The sequence below is a fragment of the Thamnophis elegans genome, chromosome 13 (assembly GCF_009769535.1).
Source record: "Thamnophis elegans isolate rThaEle1 chromosome 13, rThaEle1.pri, whole genome shotgun sequence".
Taxonomy (NCBI): Eukaryota; Metazoa; Chordata; class Lepidosauria; order Squamata; family Colubridae; genus Thamnophis; species Thamnophis elegans.
Genome location: NC_045553.1, coordinates 5,580,065 through 5,586,653, shown reverse-complemented (window position 1 = coordinate 5,586,653; position 6,589 = coordinate 5,580,065).

Below are 6,589 nucleotides of genomic sequence, written 5' to 3'. Positions count from 1 at the left end.
GGCGGGAGGGAAGGGGGAGAGAGAGAGTTTGAGGAAAGAAAGAATCCGTGTTGGAGTTTTCAGGGGTCTCGGTGCTGCTTCTGTAGAAGCTGAGGGTCTTAAGTGAAGCTGGTGCACTTAATTGTTCTTGCATTAACGACCACTAAATAAGATCGTAAGTCTCATGATGAGCCGCGTAATGACAATCAGGCTCAATTGTAGTCTTAAGACGGGGACTAAGGAGGAATTTCCCGACAGGGAGAACGATCGACCAGTGGAACAGCTTGCCTTCAGAAGTTGTGGGTGCTCCATCACTTTTAAGAAAAGACTGGATGGCCATTTGTTTGAAATGGTGTAAGGCCGTGATGATGACTATGGCAGGTGTGCCAGAGGGTGGCATGCAGAGCCCCTCGGTGGGCATGCACACCTTCGCCAGCTGCTCTTCTGGCCGGAAAATAGCCCCAAAACCAGCCTGAAAACAGCCCGAAAAATGACCAAAACCCAGGCATATGTTGGGAAATAAAAAGGACCAGGATACGTTGGACACCTGATAAGTTCTCCCTTCATAGAGATCCTGTCTACAAATCCTTCTTTGTGTTGTGGTCCGCTGGTGGCCTGTGGAGCTGGCAGCAGAGTCGGACAGCGAGGAGGTTGGGGAGGAACATGGGCCAGTCCTGGAGTCTGGGGAAGGCTCGGATGAGGGCTCTGCATTGGAGGCAGAGAGGGGGCCAGGGCCATCTGGGAGTTACGTGCTGCTTCCAGAACTTCCAGAGTTGGATAGCAGTGAGGCAGAGGAGCAGGCTCCCCGTGTTCCCAGTGAGCGCATGTGCAGAGCTGCCAGAAGGCATGAACAGTTAAGACAGAAGGGATGACTCGGGAGTAAGGCTTGGAGGTGATTGGCCCCTCCCATAGGACATAAAGGAGGAGCAAAGGCATGTGAGTCTTTGCCGAAGCAACTTGGTTCATGCTGGTCAGTTTACCTTCTGAAGCTCCGTTTTGATTCTGTGCTCCGTGCGGCCTTGCCAGGCTAATTGCCAGTTAAGTCTTTGGCAGCGTTTTCAAAGAAGATAAAGGTGGGTGCTTATCAGCTTTATACCGAAGGACTTTGGCAACCTACTGTAGGACTCTTTACAAACTATTTGGGACTCATTACGGGCTCTGAATGAACATAATTCACAGCCTTTGAAATAAAAAGGAGTTTTTTGGGGGACTAAGCATGTGCTTTTTACTGGATCAAGAAGCCTAGGTTGTACATTTTCACACAAGGTGGACTCTTGCAAGACTAGTCTTCAGAGAGATATGCAAGATAAACATTCATGCTGGGCATCAATACTTTCCGTCTTAATTACCTTTTTAAAAATAGATTTTGATCGGCTTGAATTGCTCAGCGTGATGATTTTTTAACCGTCTCCAGGGGCTGGTGAGAGGCTTGAGGCGGACAAAGCCAACTGCGGTGGTCCAATAGGAACAAGGACCCTGGCGTGTTTGGACAGCGAAGAGGCTATTTTGATGCTAGCTAGCCTGTCGGACATAATGTTTGCTTGCTTCTGCATTTGGCTGATGTGGATGAACAGGAACCAGGCACACGTTACCAGCAGGGAAGGTTGCAGCCTGGCCACCTTGACCGCTGCCCCAAGTGCTCAGATCAATAAGCCAATCCATTATTGCTTCTCCAGAGTCAGAGGTCAGCGTGGTCCATCTCCTCTTTAAGTGCAGAAGAGATGAGTTGGAAAAATCTGAAGGCCAACTCAACGGAGAGCGAGAGAGAGAGAGCAGGTTGCTGAAATGTTCGCATCACACTTTCTCCCAAGCTGGTTGTGGTTGGCTCAGTGGGAAGAGGGACCACTGTGGGGGGAAAACAGGGGGGATTGATAGTTTCACGCCCTCCCCCCACAGGAGTTAGATTTGTGAGTCCAGAATACACAAAGTTCAGTTAGTCACACGGTTGTTCAGTGTATCTGGCTTCTCCATTGACTGCTTGTCAACAAATAACAACAACAATTTATTATCTTAGACCAGCGGCCAAATCAAATAAAAGCACTTAGTCTATATACACTTAAAACTTCTAGTGTAAAATAATAAATAACAACTCCGATCTATAATAAAATCCAGTGCCAATTATACATGGTCTGATTTGTTGTTGTTGTTGTGATGATGATGACTTGGCTTGTCAGAATGTCGTCAAAGGGGATCCCATGACCCCAGGACACTGCAACCATCGTAAATGAGTCAGTTGCCAAACGTCTGAATTATGATCACCTGATCATGGGGGTGCTTCAAAGGTCGTAACTGTGAAAAATGGTCCTAAGTCACTTTTTTCCAGTGCTGTTGTAACTTTGAACAGTCACTAAAGGGATGATTGTATGTTAAAGGGAGGGAGGGAAGAAATAATTTGGTTTAAAATTCAGATTTTATTCTCATGGTGGTTAAGTAACAGAATAACAGAGTTGGAAGGGACTTTGGAGGTCTTCTAGTCCAGCCCCCTGCTCAGGCAGGAAACCCTTTAGTATTCCAGACAGGTGGTGTCCAGTCTCTTCTTAAAAGCCTCCAGTGATGGAGCATCCACAACTTCTGGTGGCAAGCTGTTCCACTGGTTAATTGTCCTTACTGTTAGGAAGTTTCTCCTTAATTCCAGGTTGCTTCTCTCCTTGGTTAGTTTCCATCCATTATTTCTTGTCCTACCCTGTTTTGGAGAATAATTTGACACACACCCCCTCTTCTTTGTGGCAACCCCTCAAATACATATCACGTCAACCCTAATCCTCTTCTTCAAAGCCTCCAGTGATGAAGCACCCACAACCTCTGGAGGCAACTGATTAATTGTTCTCACTGTTAGGAAATTTCTCTTTATTTCTAGGTCGCTTCTCTCCTTGATTAGTTGCCATCCATTAATTCTTGTCCTGCTTTCAGGTGCTTTGGAGAATAGGTTTACCCCATCTTCGTTGTGGCAACCTCTCAAATATTGAAACCTTGCTATCATGATCTTCTTTTCATTAAACTAGACGTACTCAATTCCTGCAACCGTTCTTCATATGTTTTAGGCTCCAGTCCCCTGATCATCTTTGTTTGTTCTCTTCTGCACTCTTTTTTCAGAGCCTCTGTGCTCCGTGATGTGGAGACGAAAGAGTTTTATTAGAAGGCAGACAGAGAAGGTGAAGGAAGAGCCACATACATGGAATCATGTCAGCCAGTCCCGTATTGATCTTCCTAAGTGGGGTAAAAAAAATAAACAAACCTGGTGCATTTAAGGCAGGGAAGGCGAGCGAGTGCATCCACTCTTCGGACAGCGTGGTTTTCAATTCATCCCATGAGCCTCGTGGCCATTGAACCACTCAGAAGTAGGAGAGCCACGTTCCCTGATAAATCAATGCAGCTGTCAGCCTGGATTTCACAGGTCTGAACACGAATCGTTTGCAACGGTGCTGAGAGAGGGGATGTTCAGAAGGCGTGCTACATCCAGCGTGGAAATCCAAAATTTGCTAGATAGTTGGAATGCCACGGAGGGAAGCGTCGGTCCCTGACCATCTCAGGTTTGGGTAGAATTCAGGTGTTCTCACCTTGCACGTTTTGGGGAAGAGGCAAATACGAGTTTGACTCCCCCAGCCACCCTCCTGAATCCAAATTTTGGCTTGGGTAGAATTCAGATGTCTTCCTTGTGTTCTGACCCAGCCTTTGCAGAAGCAAGAAACAGACTCCGCGCAAAGAAAAAAAAACCCTCTTTATTTACCTCTTGTGAATGAATTGCTTTTACCCATCAAAAAGTGCAAGCAAGAATCCTGCAACAGGCCTTATCAGTTCATTACGATAATTGCAAGGCCGTGAGTCCAGTTGAAAGGCTGCAAATTAAGTTCTGGCAAAGCAGTCTTTGTTGCACGAAACACTATGAGCAAAATCTTCAGAAATACGAACTGTTGTCTCTTACGACCACCACTCCCTTTTCCTTCTATTTATTACCCAGTCAGGAAGGGGCCATTTAGCATCCATGTGCACCTTGCTTCCCAAGTCGACTCCTTGTCCTCCATTGTTCTCCTTTCCTAATGGCTCTGCGCAAACGTGCATCTGGAACAGGCCCCAGCTGTTCTTCCTCCTCACTCATATCAGCCTCCAAAGGCAGCTGCCTCTCCGGTGGCTGGGAAATGTTATATAGCCCTGGGTCTATCTCTGCGTCCAATGCAGAGCATCCATCAGAAGGCTCCAGCACTGCCGCAGGTTCTTCCCCAACCTCCTCATTGCTGAGCTCTGCCGCCGGTTCCCACTAGCAGGCAGCTGGCGGGCCATAATACCTTGCACATTTTGGGGGAGAGGAAACACAAATGCTTTCATTTGAAAGAGTATGTGGGGCTCACCAGGGAAGTGAGAAGAGGGCAGTTTTCACTGAATTTTTTTTTTTCCCGGCGTGATCTTATTTTGCCAAGGCATTTTTGTTCTGCCAGATGCAGTTTTTCCCTTTCTGTCCCCCAGGAGAAATTCTCAGTCCTGACAAATGAAAATTGGCAGCAAACCATCAGAACTTCAGCCAGCCCAAACGGCAGTTCACGAAACAGCTGAGACTTCTTTTTAATAATAATAATAATATAATAATTAATAATAATAACAACAACAACAACAATAATAATAATAACCCAAACTGCACCCTGGATGTTAAATGATGCAACACAGCAGAATACAAGGCAATGAAAAAGACTGGAAAGAATCCCAAATAGCATTTTTTGGCATTAAAAAATACAGGGTGGCACCAGATGGACTCTTTCTCCTGGACATGTTCCGATTAGTTAATTGCCTTCCGGGCGGGGGGGGGGATTTTTTTTTCCAAATTGGCTTAAAGATCTATATAATTATGATATTTTTTCGTTGGCTGCTTACTCAGGAGCTGCCTTGAGCCTTCAGCTGAACATCCATAATTGGAATAAATAAACAAACAGGGAAAAAATAAATAAATAAACACCTCCATACAAACTAGTTCTGAATAATAAATAAGTTAGAAATCGTTTTTATTAGTTGAGTACCAACTGTAAAAAGTAAAGGAAACTGAATCTGACTTTGGTGATTTCTCAGTAGCCATGTAGCCATGGAGTGTTTTTCAGCTTTAGCCCTGAGATTACCTTGTGGTCTCCCTTCCGAGGTCTAAATCACCATTTTAGCAGCACGTCAACTCATCTGCCAAAAATCCTTCTTCTAAATGCAGCTTTAAAGCGACCTTGATGATGTGTCAGAATGGCCGGGCAATTGGCAACTCCAAATCTCATCTAACAAATGCTCTGTCCTACACATTGGCAACAAAAATCAGAACAAGCTGGGTGGATACGACCTTGTAGATGGGCCCTCACTCTGTCAAGGACCTTGGAGTACTCATCTCAAACAATCTAAGCCCCAGAGCATTGCCAAAACAGCATTAAGAGTTGTTAACCTTATTTTGCAAAGCTTCTTCTCTGGTAATATTGTATTGCAAACTAGGGCATACAAAACCTTTGCCAGACCAATTCTTGAATACAGCTCATCTGCCTGGAATCCACACTGTTTATTGACATTAATATGATTGAGCAGGTCCAGAGGTATTTCACGGGGAGAGTCCTCCACTCCTCTGCTCACAACAGAATCCCTTATCCCACCAGGCTCAAAATTGTGGGCTTGGACAACCTTGGATTTACACTGCTATGGACTGAGCTAAGTGTAGTACACAAAATTGTCTGCTACAACATCCTACCTGTCACCAATACTTCAGCTTCAACCTCAATAACACTCGGGCAAACAATCGATACAAACTCAAGGTAAACCACTCCAAACTCGATTGCAGAAAATACGACTTCAAGCCACAGAGTGGTCAACGCCTGGAATGCTCTACCTGACTCCGTTGTTACATCCTCAAACCCCCCACAGCATCAACCTCAAACTGTCCACTGTGGACCTCACCCCATTCCTAAGAGGTCCGTAAAGGGGGCGTGCATAAGCACACCAGCGTGCCTTCCGTCCCTGTCCTACTTTCCCCATTATTTGTACTCATTTCCCTTGTTCATGTCCATGTTTATACTTGCTAGCTTGTACGTGTTTGATAACCAAATAAACAAAATATCACGGAACCTTTCCTCCATTTGCTGGCCTGAAATATTGTTCCTCTCTTTAGGGGCATTTCCTGGACAAGCTACAAAACAAGCTTACGACCAAACTGGGACTAGAATTTCCACCATTAAGCAAGGTGTCTGTTCAGCGAGCCACGCCTGGTTTTTGTTGTTTAAGCGGATCACTGCATCTGCTAAGCGAATCACCCAGTCGTACAGCAAAACCGGCTTGCCGTGTTGACTTCGCTTGTTGGAAGCTGGCGGAGAAGATCTCAGACGGTGATCACGTGATCCTGGGACATTTCATGGGTCGTTAATAGATTGCCAAGCACCCAAATTTTGATCAAGTGACCTTGGCGATGCTACGATGGCTGTAAGCGAGGACCGGTTGCAACTCTGAAACGGCCACCAAAGCAGGGTTGTTAAGCCGAGGACAAATAACCACAATAACAATTGTTTTGGTAGGCTCTAACTAACAGCTCCCCCTGGTGGAGGCACATGGGACATGAGTTCATTGTTTGAACCTGGCAACTGGGGCAGTTTTCCCCCCGCCC